The sequence below is a fragment of the Lepisosteus platostomus genome, chromosome 12 (assembly GCF_059453375.1).
Source record: "Lepisosteus platostomus isolate fLepPlt1 chromosome 12, fLepPlt1.hap1, whole genome shotgun sequence".
Classification (NCBI taxonomy): domain Eukaryota; kingdom Metazoa; phylum Chordata; class Actinopteri; order Semionotiformes; family Lepisosteidae; genus Lepisosteus; species Lepisosteus platostomus.
Genome location: NC_142622.1, coordinates 44,374,767 through 44,392,245, shown reverse-complemented (window position 1 = coordinate 44,392,245; position 17,479 = coordinate 44,374,767). Strand labels below are relative to the sequence as shown.

General features: G+C 39.1%; 1 long non-coding RNA gene across 3 annotated transcripts in view; it reads right to left on the bottom strand.

Moving 5' to 3' along the window:
• Positions 1–4,195: 4,195 nt before the first annotated feature.
• Positions 4,196–17,479, bottom strand: part of LOC148651621 (uncharacterized) — a 37,542-nt gene continuing 24,258 nt past the window's right edge. For 2 of the 3 annotated variants that reach the window (XR_015925788.1, XR_015925786.1), the window contains 3 exons: positions 16,707–16,837; positions 7,261–7,430; positions 4,196–4,438 (listed from right to left, as the gene is read on the bottom strand). This is a non-coding gene — a long non-coding RNA (uncharacterized LOC148651621). Of the gene's footprint in view, positions 4,439–7,260; positions 7,447–16,706; positions 16,838–17,479 lie in introns of all 3 variants that reach the window. The other variant, XR_015925787.1, reaches the window with a different exon arrangement.

Here is a 17,479-nt window from a genome sequence, read left to right as displayed (position 1 = left end):
ATAACGCCTCCCGGGGCCGCTGTATCCTGCCGCGGAAAGTAGAGCCCTCCATCCGCGCTCCGCCTCCCGGCCCCCCCCCCTTGGAAAAAAAAGAGCAACGCCAACCACAACAACACAAGCCGAACAACACAAAACGGGCCCGACCCGCTGTCCTGTCGCGGCTTTAACGTCTGCGCGCTTCGGGTCGTTCGTGTTGTGTTGGGTTTCGCCGTTGTTGTTGTTTTTTGTTCTGTTTCACTGTGCCCTCGCGGCGGGCGGAGGGGGGTGAGGGGTTAGAGAGTGCGCAGGGATACGGGAGGTGCGGTGGCGGCGAGGTACCTATTCATGAGGCTGGAATGCGAGTGGGTGTGGGTGTGGGAGTGGGTGAGGGTGAGTGAGGTGTGGGTCACGGAGGGTTCCCAGCCGAACCGCAGGGCGAGGGGAGACCCGCCTCGGTGTGCACTCCGGGGACCTTTGTCCTCCAGTGACCGAGCAGACCCGACCCACGGGTGCACCCGTGGAAAACAAGAGAACACTTCAGATCTCATTTTGTTTAGAGTTTTTTTTTTAAATAAATAAAGCATGGGGGGGTCACGGCGATGTGGTGGTAGGGGGTTGTGTTTTTTTACGGGGTGTCCTTGCCGGCCCCCGGTCCGACCCCCAGCGTGCGTGTCGTGGTCGACAGGAAAACATCAGACGGCACAGGCGCCCCAGGAACAGGGCAGCGGATCGCCAACTACAGCAACAACAAAAAACACCCCAGCTAGCGCAACTTAAAGCCCTTTCATTCGTTTTACGAGACGTAGCAGTGGAAATCCGTGGTTTCATTTATGCGGCTTTCCGTTTGAAGAGCATTGTTTTTAAAAAAACAAGTCAGCTGTGTCACAATGTAACCTCGCACCGAGGTAGAAAGTGTGAAAGCAGCCGAGAGCGACCCGATCAGAGCTGTTTCTTCAGTGTTGTCCGGCAGGACGGGCGATGAGATACTTTCACTGAACCCGCCAGTTAATTTGAACTAACACAATTGCATGCAGGATACAGTTTTAAAACACAGTGTAACATCATGAGGCGATACAGTGCGCCAGTCAGCTGTGTTGGGGATGGGGAATCACGGCCGTGGGGACGCGCGACACCCGGTCGCCCGTGGGGCAGGGCTGACGTCACTCTTCTCTTGGTTTCGAACCCGCACACGCTGGTGACGCGTCGGTGACGCAATGGTCTCACAGCGGAATCGATGCCATTCTCGGCGAAAGGGGCACCCACACCGAACGCGAGCGAAGTCTGGAGCCCTGCGGTGGTCTGGAGTCTTATTGGGGGTGTAGTATCCCCCTGTCCACTCCTCACACCCTGTTCTTATAAGACGGTCTATAGGCTGCTGCCACCTCACCGAATACGCGACTCTCTCATTATTGTGGGTGCGTGTGGTATAACAGGCATCTTCACACCGGCGGCGAGTGACGTCGCTTTGCACAACATACAACCTGTTTTCACCTTTTTCTTTTTTCCTCCGTCGGCTCCCACACTCACACTGTGGTGCATCGTCATTTTTTTCCGGTAAAGCATTACAAGGTGTTCCTAGAACCCAGGCAGGTGCGAGTCTTGTGAAAACACGACTTTTTGTTTTGTTTTGTTTTGTTTTGTTTTGTTGGGGGCGGCCCGTCTCTTCGGCTGTGCCGAGTGGGAGCGCAGTCGCTCGCACGGCTGCTGAGAGGAGCGCCTTGGATTGTGTCCGAGTTGCCTCCGGTGTGGGTTGACACTGGGAGACGTCGCTCTGTCCGCCGTGAAGATATGTGTATGACCACGTAGATTGGTAAAATTAATGGAATCATAAATGTTGTTTAAAAAAACGAACAAGCTCACAGTCGACACAAACTGTTAGGGATTCGTAAAAAAGAATTCTTTTTACTAAATTTACAATAACTCAATAAATATATAGCATTAGTCTGATGTACATACATTGTATTTATCTTCAGTTGGCAGTGAATTACTGCTTTATATTGTTTTGTTATCCAGTGATTTTACGATTCCGAGTTTGAAGAAGTAAATTTCTTCATGAGTAAAAAAATACAGTAGCTTTTGTTATTTGCATAACTGTTTTTACTACTCTCCCTAATTTCTGCGATTTAAGCACAGAAGTAAAGCTCTTCGCACAGTCTGCTTGGGGAAGATGTTCAGTTCTTCAGCATGACAGTGGTGACTTGCACAAATCGCTTTGTAATAACAAGAAATGGTGATTATTTTGTCATAATATTTTTCTACCGCTTGTCCTCTGAGGACTGTAGTTATCGTCTTGTGGTGCTGATGTATAAGTTACAACTGTCATTTCTTAAACCTGCATTCTGGTTACATTAATATACAATGGTCTGCATTGCTTCTGAATATATATTTATAGCCCAGTACACAGATTTAAAATACAGTCTCTCTCTGTGCACGTAATCAGAAATTATTATGGTAAGTGGTCTTTTGTTTTCTGCACACAAGAATGTAATCATTTGCTGTCCATGAGCTGCATTTGGAGCATGCACATCGTGTTTGAACATGCTTGCACAAACAATATTCATAACAAAAAGGTATACGGTTATTGTTAATTATAATTCCTGGTATTCATAGAGCCCCTTTAATCCCCAAATTAAAAGATATGGGAGTGGACCCACCACGCAGAGCCCAGCTAATAACGGGCAGCAGGCCCACTCACTACACGGCAGGCTGCGTGCCGCGGTGAGACAGAGCTTCACCAGGTGAAATTAAGAAGGAGCGCCGGGTAGGCCAGATTGGGGAGGCGTAGAGCAGGAGTGTGCAGGGACATGGAGGTCAGCATCCCACCTCTCACGGGCTGTGATGGGATCAGGTAACTGGGACCCCCCCTTCAACGTTTCAGCCATTTTAACTATACTGCGATTAGATAGGAAGACACCAAAACACGGGACCTAGGATTCCAGCCGAGCGACGCACTTTGAAGCTTTGCGGGTCCGGCGAGACTCGTGGGATGGCGGAGGTTTCTGGAAACGACAGGGCGTCCAATAAACATGCGCTCCTCCGTGGATGGCACGTCATGAGGCGAGCAGTGGGTCCTCGGCGCTATGCACCCCGGATGAGCCCAGGGAGGCAGTGACTGTCTCCAGAAGAGCGGAATACACAGGAACCACGAGTTCCGAAATCTGTTTTTATTGACAAATTTAAAGCGCAATGTTGCAACACGATTTAATGAGCAGAACACCTGGAAGTGTCTGGGTAAGCCTCCAGATATCCACTGCCGTATCTCTCATGGCTAACATTTGTCCTACTTATGTAGTCCCAGAGGGTTTTTTCTAGCGCTTCCAAATCCAGCGTGTTACATGCGGTCGTAATTGATTGTTAATTTGAACTTTTTCTTTTATCGTGTTGTTATGGAACTGAAAACAGGACGCACGTGTTGGGTGAAATATCATCTGAAGTGAAGCAATCAGTAGAAACACGTGGACCACACGACACAGGTGACTTGTTGTTTTAAATGTTCTGTGATTTTTCTGTATTCACGTGGACACTTCCCACGTAAACGCATAAACATGTTATTCATCCAACACTTTGTTTATCTGACAAAACAACACTTTGGCGTCTGTAGAGCAAGGGACTCAAATTCAGTCCTTTTCCCACCATGTCTGGTGTCTGGTCCACCTGAGCTCTCAGTAACCTACCTGACAATTATTTAACATCTGTGTAACTGGAAAACCTAAGATGTTCTACAGGTAATTGAACCTGTAATGACTTAAGTAATGAACCGTGAAAAAGGTTAAGAAACAGCCTGTTTCTGTCAAACTAAGAAAATAATTAGGTTAATTGTTTAATTGACTCCTTGGATTGGAATATAGAGTTCCTTCAGGGATGGAGTTTGACACCCCTGATCTGCACTTAGGTTACCAGAGTGCTTTAGGCCTTCAAACGTTAACGACTGGTGGAATTGTTTAAACCTTAAAGCTAAACACTGAACGGAATAGACGATTCAGATCTCAAGTCTGAAATGTCACGTGTATATTATAGTTTAATGTCTTCTCAATTTTTTCTTGAAAGTCCCATTGATAAGAAACTTTACTGTGTGGCAGCACAGAAGCAAACCCCTACAGTAGCTTGCCCTCTGCTCCTATTGGCTATCAGCAGAAGCCTTTAAAGATTTTGAAAAATGACTCTGTTGTATAGGTTTGTGTTTGTGTCTTATACATTCCAGTGAAAAGCCAAAGAATATGAAAAGGGAATCTTTTTTTTTTAGTGGTGAAACTACCAAGAGCAGATGTAAAATTGTACAATTATTATTATATGTGGAATATTTCCACAACAAGAACGAGCAGCACTCTCTTTGTTCCAGGCTGAAGATCCGCTCTTCCTTGCGTGATGTGGTGCTGCATCGTGCTGCAGTCTGCAGGGGTTGGGAAACTGCAGCTTGACTGTGTGTGTTGCTTCCATCGCATGTGTTCAGGGTGGGTATCTGTAAGGAAGGCAGGTAAATCCATCTGATCAGTGTGTTATCTGAGAGGGTCAGCTGTGACACAGTGCACAGGAATAAAACCTGTATACTGTGAAAGAAGTTCACTGAGCAGAGCTGATCTGAGAGTCAGAGAGTGCGAGTAGTCTGCACTAACAAGCAGTTCATTGTTTACACAACAGTTGATGGACCAATTCATCTTAATTCATGTAATATACTGGAAGTGCTCTGCTGGGCATGGGAAATATGACAGAATCATTCACTTAAGAGTTCCTCTCTGAGGAAAGTGTTATTAGTGATTGCTATTGTTCCTGTGCAACAAATTGTACGATCTAGTGAAAAGATCAGTAGATCATTTATTTTCTAGAAATGCGCTGGACCTTTTATATACCTCTCTCCTCAAACTCCCGTGGAAAAAAAATCCATGATTTAAAAAAATACAGTTGCAATAATATCAAAATAGTTCCTGAGCCAGATATGCATCATGCTCTTTACCTGTTTATCCGAGTAGATTAACAGAGCAGAAAACAATTTCACCAGGGACACCAGAGTACAAGCGTTGAACGCCTATTAATGCTTGGAATACTTGGTGAAGAAAAAAATTGGCTTATGCCGCTTGGTTAATGGACAGCCTCTGGCCACAGGACAAGGAGGCTCGAACCCGTTTCAGAGTGGAGTGGACCAGGGGCAGCTGCAGGAGGGAGGCTGGAGAGGAGTGCAGTTTATGTCGGGACTTTCGTAATGATGGTGTGTATATACAGCTGTGTGAGATTGACTTGTCCTTGTTGTCCCTCCCCAATGGCAGTTGATAATGTCCCACAAGTGGCTGATTGAACTGTTGCGAGTCCTGCATCTGAATGATTAGAAACACTAGATGTTCACGGTGCGAGACCTGGACCCAGTGTCTCCAGTTACTGTTGTGAAGCTGATTACAATGTGACGTTGTAATGGCAGGTGGTCAAGACACATCTTTCACTCTAAGCAAGAAAGGCAGATGATGAAAGAAGGAAGTTTAATTGTGGGTTATTGTCTCAACTGTGTGCAGAGCAGGGAACACAGGGACCCAGCAAGGATCATGCGTTGCTGTTGGTCTTGAGTTCTGACCGTTTTTTCAAACCTCGTGCTGCAAGACCTTCTGTGAAAACAGCTCACTGTCTTCAGAAAAATGCATGTCTTTGTCATCATAGAGAAATATATTTGTAAGCTAATGAGTTACAGATGAATTGTACATGCTGCCCCTTTACACAGTAAAATTTAATAAAATCCGAAGCAGCTATATTGTCAAATATGAGAAAAGGGAACGCAGAATTTATTCTTAGGAACACACATGGTCTTTCAGCATATGCAGGGGGCTGGGCTTCACTGCTGTGTTCCCTATTGCAGGCTCACTGTCAGCAGTTGGTTCAGACTATATGCATGATTTCATATCTGTTTTCCCACAACATTTAACAATATTGTTCCAGTTTCAGTCACAATGTCTGGCTTTAGCCAGCAGGCTTATCTTATATAAAGGTGAATTTTGTTGATCATGATTATGCTAAAATGTTACATTTATTTTTATATATAAAAGTTTATGCTGATGTACAGTTTATAACAACAGAAATATTTTGTTGAAGAAGCTTAGCTGTTAAAAGCCACTTGAATACACACAGACCCTCTCTGGCTCTGCTGAGAGACACAGATCTACTGTACACCCCTGTTTTCCTGGTAGGCCTCAGGAAAACGAGGCACAGTGAAAGAAATCTATTGCTCGTGTCAGCCCAGTGCTTGGAGCTCGTGGTAAGTCCTGGGTTGAGGAACCGCAGTATTCTGGCCTCAGCTATATACTCTTGGACAAGCTTAGTAGGCCCTGGTTGACATTCTTAAGTAACAAGACACAAGTCTCTAAAACCACAATGATATTTTTTTTTTCTGTCTGCCAGAGTAAATCAGATCAAATGGTGCCGTGGAAACTCTCGTAGTTTCATTCATCTGTAGAGATTATTCCCAGTTTGTAGCCTGTACGCCACACATCGACACTTTAAAGAGGACCCATCGAATGGACCGGGAAAGTCTGACACTTCAGACAGGACACAAACACTATTCATTCTGGAATCGTTCTTTTGTCTAGGCCCCTGCACACATCAGCTGTAATGAGCACCTCCAATCCCTTTTTCTTTAATTTGTGCTGAAGAACTGCAAATATAATTAACTCTGAAGAGGAACCTCTTTCCAGGAAACCCATTGCAATAAACATGGTTGAAACATTAGTTTCAAAATATGTATTTGCAGTGCCTTAATGAGCTTTTCATCTGGTGCATTTAAATCATTTTAAGTTGTGTAGCCAGTACACACAAGCAGATACATACAGTGTATGTGTAACCTGTCTGTTTGCAAGTTTTATTTTTTGTCAGGGCTGGGTGAGCATGACAGGTAGATCTATATTCCTACAACATTATTAAACTGATGTTTATGTAAAATTTAAGCTCTCAGAGAACTGGAAGGATATATCCTACTCTCGGGCACTGGAAGCTGGATGTCTCATCTGTTACCTTGTATACTTACCCTACGGAATGTGCATTGCATTTTAAGAACCCCTTTCACTTTTTTTGCAGACATTTGGCAAAATCCTACTGGTACACTTTATGTATTTATTTACGTCTGGGTGAAAATAATGGCCCCAGTGGCAGCTGCTTCTGCTTGTATTGGTCAAGAAGTTATTTTAATATTCTGTACTCTACAGTTTTGATTTGTTCATCCTCTCCAGCTTGCGGTGTTAATCTGTAATACTTTTACAGTCACCGCTTTTTATGTTGCTAACATCATATCACAAGTTTGAGTCTTACCTGGTACCCACCATTCTGCTGATACTTTTTAACAGATGTCTGAAACCGATCATTGTGTTTTCGTGGCTCCTCTTAATGAGATCTTCAAGTCCTGTGGCCTTTATCGAGGATTAAATAATTTTCTTTAAAAAGCTGAAGGATGTGCCATTTCATCTGTTAGGTCTTCAAGCCTGGGAAACACGAGGCCTTTAAACAGCACAGAAATTGAGACAACATCCAATTCTAATCAAACCAGCCCAGAAAGACATCGAGCAAATCCAATTTATTTTATTGTTATTCAGCTTCTTTTTTTAAACTCCTGTAGGTGGTTTATGTTTTATTTATATGATTGAATGATCAATATAAAAATTTCCCCCTGAGCATTATTGTGTGCTGGAAAAAAAACAGCATTTATTGCTTTTTTCAAATATAGTATGAGGCTCATAAATTGCTGTTGCTGTATGAGTCTAAGCATTTATTTTTATCGTAATATACAGGGCACTGTTTTCCATCAAATCTGCATTAAGTTAAACAGGCAATTTAGAAAGCCTCTTATGACTAATTGCACAAAAACTGGGGACAAATAGGATTTGGATGGCCTAATGAGGAATCACTGAGTCTAGTTCCAACAGATATTCCTTAAATAATCACTTTCCTCGTTTTCTTTTGTGTAAAAGATGACATGTGTATTGCTTTAAGAATACACTGTAAATAAAAAATGTCTTTGCGGATAGTAAGTGTTAATGTTTTTTGTTTCAAGTGAAAGGTGCAACTAAAACGTTTGGTATTTCCTGTGCCTGGATACGGTATACGTGATATGTTTCTTTATAAATAAATATCTGCATGAAAATCGTCTGAAATTAACAGAAATATGTGGAAACCTTTGCTCCTTTATTTAAAAGTATGTAAAAACTGCTTTAAAGAAAAATTTAAAAAGGTCATTTTAGATTTCCAAATAAAATGTACACATACTATACTTCAAAGAAACTTCAGAAAAACAGGTTTACCTTTTAATACCAATCTGCCATTTTCTGCTACAATAATTGATTACTACAGTTGGTTAATATAAAAGAAAATGTTTTATTTGATTCTTCAGTGTAGTATTTTGCTTTTTCCCCATATAGGCTAACAAGGCAAAAGACAACAGTTTCTAAAATGCTAGACTCCATCTAATAATATGAATACATAAATTAATCAACAATTTTTGAATTAACTGAATAAATAATGTTCCCCAAATATTTTGTCTTCTTCTATTACATTTTTCTTCTCCTACTAATTCTAAACCAATATTTTAAGCTTGCAAAAAAAACAATACATTTTTTTTTAGATTCAGATTTTTTAGATCAGATTCTTCCTAAGGCCTAGGTATCAGATTTCATTAAATTATTCTGACGTTAGGACATCCAGTTTATACTATATATATAAAAATATTTATAGTCATTTATATGTAGGTAATCTATTTAGAACTGTTAGAACTATCCAGTTTAGATCATTTTTTAAAAGAAAGTACTGTATGTGCAGCATTCTATGGAAAATACACACTAGAATACATAAATGTCTTTAAAAAAACTGTAACTCAGACTTGTGAAAGTCATTTTGTTTGTGTTTTGCTACATGACTTCAATTCAAACTCAAGTGCAAGCAGTTTTAGAATTGTGCACAGGACGTTTGCTGTTTGTACCAGACCTGCACTTTGGTGTTCATTTTGTAACCACCCCAAATTCATATGTGAGAGTTTTTATTCTAAACTACAAGGCACCTTTTTTATTTCCTAACATTGTTTTACAAATTCTGCTCTTCTTGAAATTATACTCCATGCTAGCGAATTGAATCATCCCTTAAAGATGGATCAAGCAACAAAAGCATTTTAAGATGATAATGATGAATAATAACCACTGAAAACTGAATAAAAGCCATTCTGTCACTGTAATACACAAGCAGTAAGTATTCAGACAAAAATCACTATCATTATTATTGCTATACATAATACTTTAAATGATTGCAGTTTTGAAAGCTGTGATTTACTTTAATACATGGAAAACAAAAACAGCTCACAGGTTGTATATATTTCCATTCACAGCACTTTTTTGTTTCCCTTGATGAATAACACATTTATTTCAATCTGAAGTACGACAAAGTCCAATACAGGAAATTGGTCTTAATTGTTTTCTATACTTTTAATAATAATATAGTTTGGGGAAAAAATAAAACTCATATAGTTCAACACTTGGTAAAATAGGGATGATGCAGAGGGATAATACTTGGATATATTTACCAATATCAAAGAAATTAAAAGCAATATTTTAGTAAAATGTTAGTTCAGACCATTATTTGGAAAAAACTGCCTTCACTTTAGTAATCACTGGAAAAGGTTTCAAGGCAAGGTGTATTAATACAGACAAAAAAGAAACTTAATGTTTTTTTTCTGATAATTAAAAATAAGATGTCTAAAAATACTTCTTTCATAAGGACTCTCTTTGTATGTATTAGTTTTAGTTATTACTGCAAACTATACAACACTAATATTGATAAACGTGGCTTTGTGTTTATATGGATGAGCATTTAATAAACAATTCCCAAACCATTGACAAATGTTTTTCATAGACACTACACTATTATAAAATAATGATTACAGTTATCATTATATTATTATGTTTTGAATTCTTAGATTCAGACTCGACAAAATGTGTTAAATATATTTAATGATATTTTTTTCAATTATTTTGCATGCCATGTTTGAAAGTTGAATTAATCACATCAAGTCGACAAACTGACAATCTTTAACTGACCTGTGTGATTTGTTTTTTTATATTTGCCAATCAAGTGGTTTTTAAAAGCTTTTATGAATTGAATTTGTGTAGGAAAAGCTTTATAAAAAATAGGCCTGAGATGAAAATGCTATGTAGTTTAGGAGAGACTTGTGTTTTAGTTATGGAAAAATGTCACTGTAAAAGCAATTTATAACACTCAATAAAAGTGAAACAAGCAATCCATAGTACCTACTGTATGAGAAAATAAAGCAATATGCAAGGAAATTGTCAGCTTGGTTTACCTATAATTTTCCTGTATGTCTGTTATGTACAGAGCTTCAATGTCAGTATTTTGCCCTTTAACAAAATAACAAGTGGAAGCTAAATTATTCTTCATTAAATTATTCAATATAGATTCCCTCAATTCAGTTGGAAATAACTGACACGTTTACAGATTCCAGCCAAAGTTACCAGGATTTTGGAACAAAACAAATTTCCTGACCCAGATTCTTTTTGAACTGAATTACGACGTTCCCCACTTTGTTACACTGGAATAACAATGCAGGACATGTGTATTGCTCCTATTGTCCACCATTCTGCATGGTGAGGAGCTCAGCCCTGATTTAGCATATGCTGCTGCCCTATAGAACACTTGTCCTCAGCTTGATGTCAGATATATTATATCTGCTGTAATGTAAACCCTGGTGAACCACAATCAAGAGGCGCCATTGCCTGACAAAAGCTCAACAAAGTTTGTGTCATTTTAAAAAGACTCAAAAACAGATAATTATAATAATAATAATAATAATTGCTTACACTTATATAGCGCTTTTCTGGACACTCCACTCAAAGCGCTTTACAGGTAATGGGGACTCCCCTCCACCACCACCAATGTAATGTAATTATTGATCTTAAAGGAGATTATTATTATTATTATTATTATTTATTATTTATTATTATTATTGACTTAGAGAAGTACCCTGACCCATGTCCTGTTTTAGTAAATCAGTTAAAATTCAGCAAACATCTGTCGCTTTCAAATACTTTTTCCAAGAGGAATCTTAAGGACCTGAATTTCAGAAAGATCGGTAAAATGTAACAACTGTCTTCGTTCTGGAATGGCAGAGAGCACCGACGTTTCTTTTTGGTAACAAGCAGAACGAGTCAATAGGTGGTATCTGATCCGCATGGCTTTCAAGAACTATACGTTGCTATTGTCCGATGAACATTCATGCAGGCCGAACGATGAATTTCCCGGTCAATTCTGCAATAATAAAGGTTTGGGCTGATTTATCACTGCTTGTGGATAGGTGCTCACGCTTTCATTTGGACAGGAAACTGTTGTCTTGCTGCTGTTAGCCCTACATTAGGTATTCGGCAGCTTTATGACCAGGCTTGCAGTCTTGCAGGCTTGCCAGTCTTGCCAAAACACTTGGAATTAGCTGTGTTTTTTTTTTATTATGTAGCGTTTATTATTCTGACATCAGAAAAGGCTCATTACTGTTATGGAATGGGAGCAGTGTAATTAATACTGAGATTGTTTTGCCCAGATTGACTCTCTTCAGTTAAATTAACAGTACTTTGCAAAGATAATCTGGAACACAATAGTCTGGTTAATGTATTGTCCATAATTAAGATCGACTTGACAGTGTTTAGGAGCTACCGCATTGCTAAATTGTATGCCTTTCTTTACTGAACTTAATTTACTTGATACTTGTATTCCCTTTTTTAAAAGATTCCTCTTTATTACCATATGACTGCTGTTTTGTAAATTATCTTTGTCTTGCCTGAGATAAAAAGACACTTTAAACCTCAATGAAATTTCATTACAGTCAGATTGACTCAAGGGATCAAGAAAATAAATGAATAAATCAATGCCGCATTGCTTGAAATCTCAACATTTTAAGCCGCTGAGCAGGATATAATTCTAAAACTTAATTTTGAAAAGATTCATCCAATGATTAATACCACTTTAAATACAATGTTTTGATATAACATAGGAATTTTGCCATTTTTTGTTATATCTTTTTTATATTTAAAGTCAAAGAAGGAAAGAGTATTCATATGGTAACACAGATATAATGTCTCACCTCAAGCCTTATGATTTAACCTGTTGTTCTGACTCATGTGAAAGTGTTTAAATTACTGTATATAAGTGTGTAAACACATATGAAACATACAACTGAAAATGAAGGAAACATTGTGACTTTTTGTCAGAAATATCCAGTAGTATAATGTGATCCTAAAATAACGGTGCACATTTGTGTTAGTCTATTGTACATGAGGTGGTATATTCCCGAATGTGCTTCTAATTTGAAACATTTATATTTCAAAATATTAAAGCAAAAACTAGTGAAGGATAATATCAACAAAAACATTTGGTCATTTTATAAATAATGGTGCCTGTTAATTGTTTTCCTTAAAATGGGGCTCAAATGTATCTTGTCACACAGTGAGTCCTGATATCCATTTAATTTTACAGTATATTGTTATTAAAAACCAAAAGTTGGTTAATTTCTTCTTCCTTAGAGACATCTTTAAATTCTAGACATATTCTAATATCTATCTGATGAGATATGGAACTAGCATTTCCACACTGTATATTTCCAGAAAACATCCACCTCCATAATCGTTTTTAAGTATTTTTGTGACATCCTCTGAATTACAAAAATGAGGCTGACATTAAGTATTGAGTTTTAAAATTTAAAATAATCTTGAATAATACATGTTCATAAAAAAACATATATTAAAAACAAAATCTAGAAGTATTAATTGCATGAATTATATTTTACTGTTGTTTTATGTAAAGAAGACAAAGTTAGGCTACTAATATTTAATCCTTTTATATGGAATGCATTTTAATATGCTTTAACGGCTTAGTGTTTCTGTCTTGGACTGTACGATGGGTAGTATTTACAGTTTTTCGAAGGTCACTTTTGTGTTGTTTCTGTTTGGAGCCTGAAGTTATAAGCACTAGCACCTGAAGAAAATGGTAATATCTGATCACTTTTCGTAATCCTTTCAAGACGTGAAGTGTTTTCTGTTGTCTGTGAAAAGCTGCTTTCTGCTTTAGCTTGTAACCCTCAACAGAAACGACCAATAACCAAAAGGCAAAAGATGTTAAATCTCTTAGATTTAATTTTCTATTGGCCCTTTTATACCACAATGTAATAGGAAGCAATATTAAACAAGAGTACTAAAAAACTGAACTACAAAACAGGTCTAAACAGTCACCATCTAAACAAAAATATTATATGTAAAACAAAATGATCAAGTTTTGTCCCTGAGAACGCCTCCTGTGCTGTAAGAATAGCATTTAGGGTCTTCATGCTGAAGTAGGCTTTAAGACACTTCCCCTACCAACTCATTATCGAAAGGAAAGTTCTCCTGAGACAGGCCATACGTATCTTTTGCGTCGGATTTACAGTATATAACAAGCACTTCAAATACATACATATATGACTGAGAATGGCAAAAATTGCATAATTATCTCATTCCAGAGAGTACGTAGAGTTGCGAGCCACCATTTTGGAGAAAAAAAAAATCATCTACATTTTAAATGATTTCAGGCTTCTTCATCTCCGAAAAGGTTAAAGGCGTATTGCTGTCGCAGAAGGGATTAGGTTACTAAGGATTCTGGGACTGCAGATGAAGACTGCGGCAAAATTCTGGGTATCGTCACAATGCATTTTTAGGTTCACACCCTTGAACAGTTTTTTTTTAAATAAAAATGGTTAAATAGTTCGTATGCAATGACAGAATGCCCCCTTTTGTGTTCTATCTCATCTTCTACCGAAAACATTCTTTCTTAAAAAGTACTGAGTGGATTCTTTTTCCCTTTTTGTTTTTGCGAAATGCTAATTAATTTTTTTTTTTGGAGGACGCTTACATATCCAGATCACGCAGCGCCATGAAATCGATAATTTTTGATCTCCTGGTTAGTAGGCACCACGGTGAGCTCTTGCGGCAGGAGCAGCCGGCGGACATGTTCTTGTCAAGACGCCGGAATAGGCATCTTCCCCCCCGTTCCCCGGTATTCCCTGAGACCCCCGGCACCGGCAGCACCCCTGGAAACTCCAAGCCGGAGCCGTTCCGGGACGCGGCTGCCCGAAGCACGCCACAAAACCCGGGGACAGAAAAGACGCCTGAAATGCACCCAGATGGACGAGAAGTTTCTGGTGCACTTAAAAAGCAAATAATGCAATGTACAAAGAGTGGCAAGTAAGAATATAATCACATCATGCAGGGTCCACAGTCCCTATTTATCGAAAATGCAAAGAGGGCAGGTTCTTTAGAACATCCCTGCTGTGCAGAGTGAAAAGCATGAACAAATCAAAGACAGAACTCATCTGTGTTTATATTTTTCACACAATGAAAAACCTACTCTTTGTATGCCTCTTTTTTCTTCATCATCGTAGGAAAACTGCCACATCTTCCCTCCCCCAGCCACTCAGGCCCTCCTCCCCCCACCCAGAGCTACAGACAGTGCCTCTCTGTGCTTATTCCATTTTATTATTTTCAACAAATCTGTCTGGGTACATGTGCACACACACTTCAGAAACAAAGCCAGGGGATCCATCTTTGGGGAAACTGCATGCCTGAGTTTTGCCTGGTCTGCCCTTTGTGCTGCTACTGTATTTCTCTTCCCACCACGGGAAAGAAGGGTTCATCTAATACATGCTTCCTTCGCTGTCTGTCACAGGCACCGAGAGGAAGACACACATGGCAGCTAGAGGAAAAAGCACATCAGGACTCTGACCTGAAATATGAGAATAACCTGTCGTGTGCAATAATGCCTAAAATACGGTGTCCAGGTCAATGGCTGCTGCTTCTACCCACACGGAGGTAATCTGTTAATTAATGCGCAAGAACAAGTTCATTGACTGCTGGTTCTCGTTGTTTTGGGCTAATACACCTTGCAATTTTTGGGGGATCTGGATGGGTCCTTTTCCCACCCAACAACACAGCTTTCCCACGCCACATCCTCGAGGAGACAGCTCTGTCCCACGACAGCAGCTCTCCTCCATTCTGATGATGTGGTGTTTGGAGGGATCATTCGGAAATGCTCCCGTTTGCTCTTGCTCTCTGCACCCTTTGCTCGAGTCGCATGCCTCCTGCTCTCCTTAGCCCACTGCCTTGTTCTCTCTGACTGAAGCACAGTGGTTTCCCTTCAGCACAGCTACTACACTCGCTCACATTACAGAAGGGGGGGAACATTATTATTTCACAATGAACAAAAATGCACAGAAATAATTCACGCAAGATGACAATGCAGGGTATTATTCTTGTTTATAGAATAAAATGCGTGTCTTGAATATTTTTTTTTCAATTTCCCTCACCTACTTTGCCAACACTGTCATGTTCCTGAGCATAATATTCTGCCCAGGCGCACTGCGGTTTTGATTTCAACAGCCATGGTTCTCTCTCTTTCAGCGAGTCAGTTCCAATCGGCGTTTCTTGGGTGCTGAAAACTGTTTGGATCTGCATTTCTTAAGGAGATACTGTATACTGATAAGCTTTTAATGGGATTTGGTCGCTTTAAAAAAAAAACTGATCTGCCTAGTTAGCTATTAGACTGCTTAGGCAGCTATTGTCTTTTAAAATATGGCGGTTGAACACCTGGTTCTCCTTAATCCTGTGTATGGTTGCCACAACTCTTTTTGAAATTCTTCTGTGTCTTGAAAGTTGAAATGCAACAAAAGACAACTCACCCTCTATAGTAGCAGAATTTAGGGATATTGTGATTTTTTTAACAGTTACATTGTAATATTACAAAACTGAATTTAAAAAGCCTGGGAATACATTTTTCCCCTACTGTTGAGTTTTCAATTGCAAGAGTTTCAAGTTTAAAAGCAAGGGTGTCCTCCTTTTTAGAGAATCAGTATTCTAATAATAGGACACTATTAACAGACCTTTCTCAGCTCAGTGGATTGTGTGCATTGCAGTCTGATTATGCCAGTTATGAGACACTGTTAACAGGTAATTAACTCAGGAGGCAGGAGTATTGGAGATAAAAATGCATCAACTACAATCCATCAGAATAATGAGTTAATTTAATTGCATGCATACACCTGCATACAACCTACTCAAAATCACTTTCCTGTTGGTTTAACTATTCACACCCATGCAGCTTTTTTTTGCAATTAACTTAAAGCTGCAGGAAGCATAACATTTCTAACACGTGAGAGACACCTTTTTGTGTATATACATTTGAATATATATTACTTCAATGCTCAGTAACTGAAGAAAGTCTACACTGGTAACTAGCATATAACAAATTCTCACTCTTTATTTTAGATTTTGCAACTGGAAGATTAAAACAGAATCACTCAAGTTTAACGTCTTGTCCAGAATATAATCAAGTTAAACGTAATCTTAATTAGCTAACATTAATTTTTTTGTCAGGAAAAGTACAAAACTTAGGAGATAAGAATTGAGTCTAATGCCAATTTCAGCACAGATATACACATATTTATTACACAAAAGCTAGCAAATAAAATGCATTTTGCAAAATCTGAAAGACCTCCTTTAAAGATCCATGAAAAAGAAATGAGGAACATGACCATCCAAATATCAGCAGTATATTCTTACCTACCTGTGTTTTATGGTCTCACAAAGCATCTCAAATTAGAATTGAAATGCCAAACATGTGTCATGTCACAATATAGAGATTTTAAACCCTGATTAATGCTGCATGAGACAGAAAAGAATCCTCACCTCTTCAAGGCTGCTGGATGCGTTAGTGTAGTCTGTTTTCTGCGAGTCCAATACCAGAACGTGGAATCATGCCTACACTGGCCGGCCTGCAGAAATGTGCTCTCTTGGACTGGATGCAGGACCAAAGATTGCTTTGGAGACATACCAATGAAAACATTTTAAAAAATAAGTTCAAAACATGGTTCTAGAACAACAAACAGGGAGCAATCTTCCCTGTCTGAGAGCAACATTTATACACATGGCATCTGTGGTGGATGTAATGGTGTGTTCAGTGGCTACTCTCCAATATTTTAAGGCCGTTTTCTATGCCTTTATTAACAAGCAATCCTCTTGATGTACAGGGCTTTGGGAACGTAACGCTTGTCTCAGCAGGAGCCATTAGACATGGTTTGGTGGCCAACATGAAAAGAGTTCAAGGTCTGAAGATGAAATCTTTGGAAATGAAAAAAAAAACACAAAAATAACTAGCTGTTTAAAATTAACTGGGGGGAAAACAGACAGATGTTTATTATTTCATTATCTAGTATCTATGAAGTCAGGAAAAGAACAGTTTCACATGCAGATGTATTATAGTTCATTTTAAGGAGTTTTGTTTCTCAGCTAGTTAGAATTCTAATCACCATGAAAAGCCTCTTACATTGGATGTAAATAAGTTTCTTAATTCAATGCTGAAATTCACATTTTCCTTTAAACTTTGAAGCATTTTTCTTCATTGCTGGATAATCACTTACTTTATTTTTTATATCCTAAAACGAACATGCTAAAATGCACAC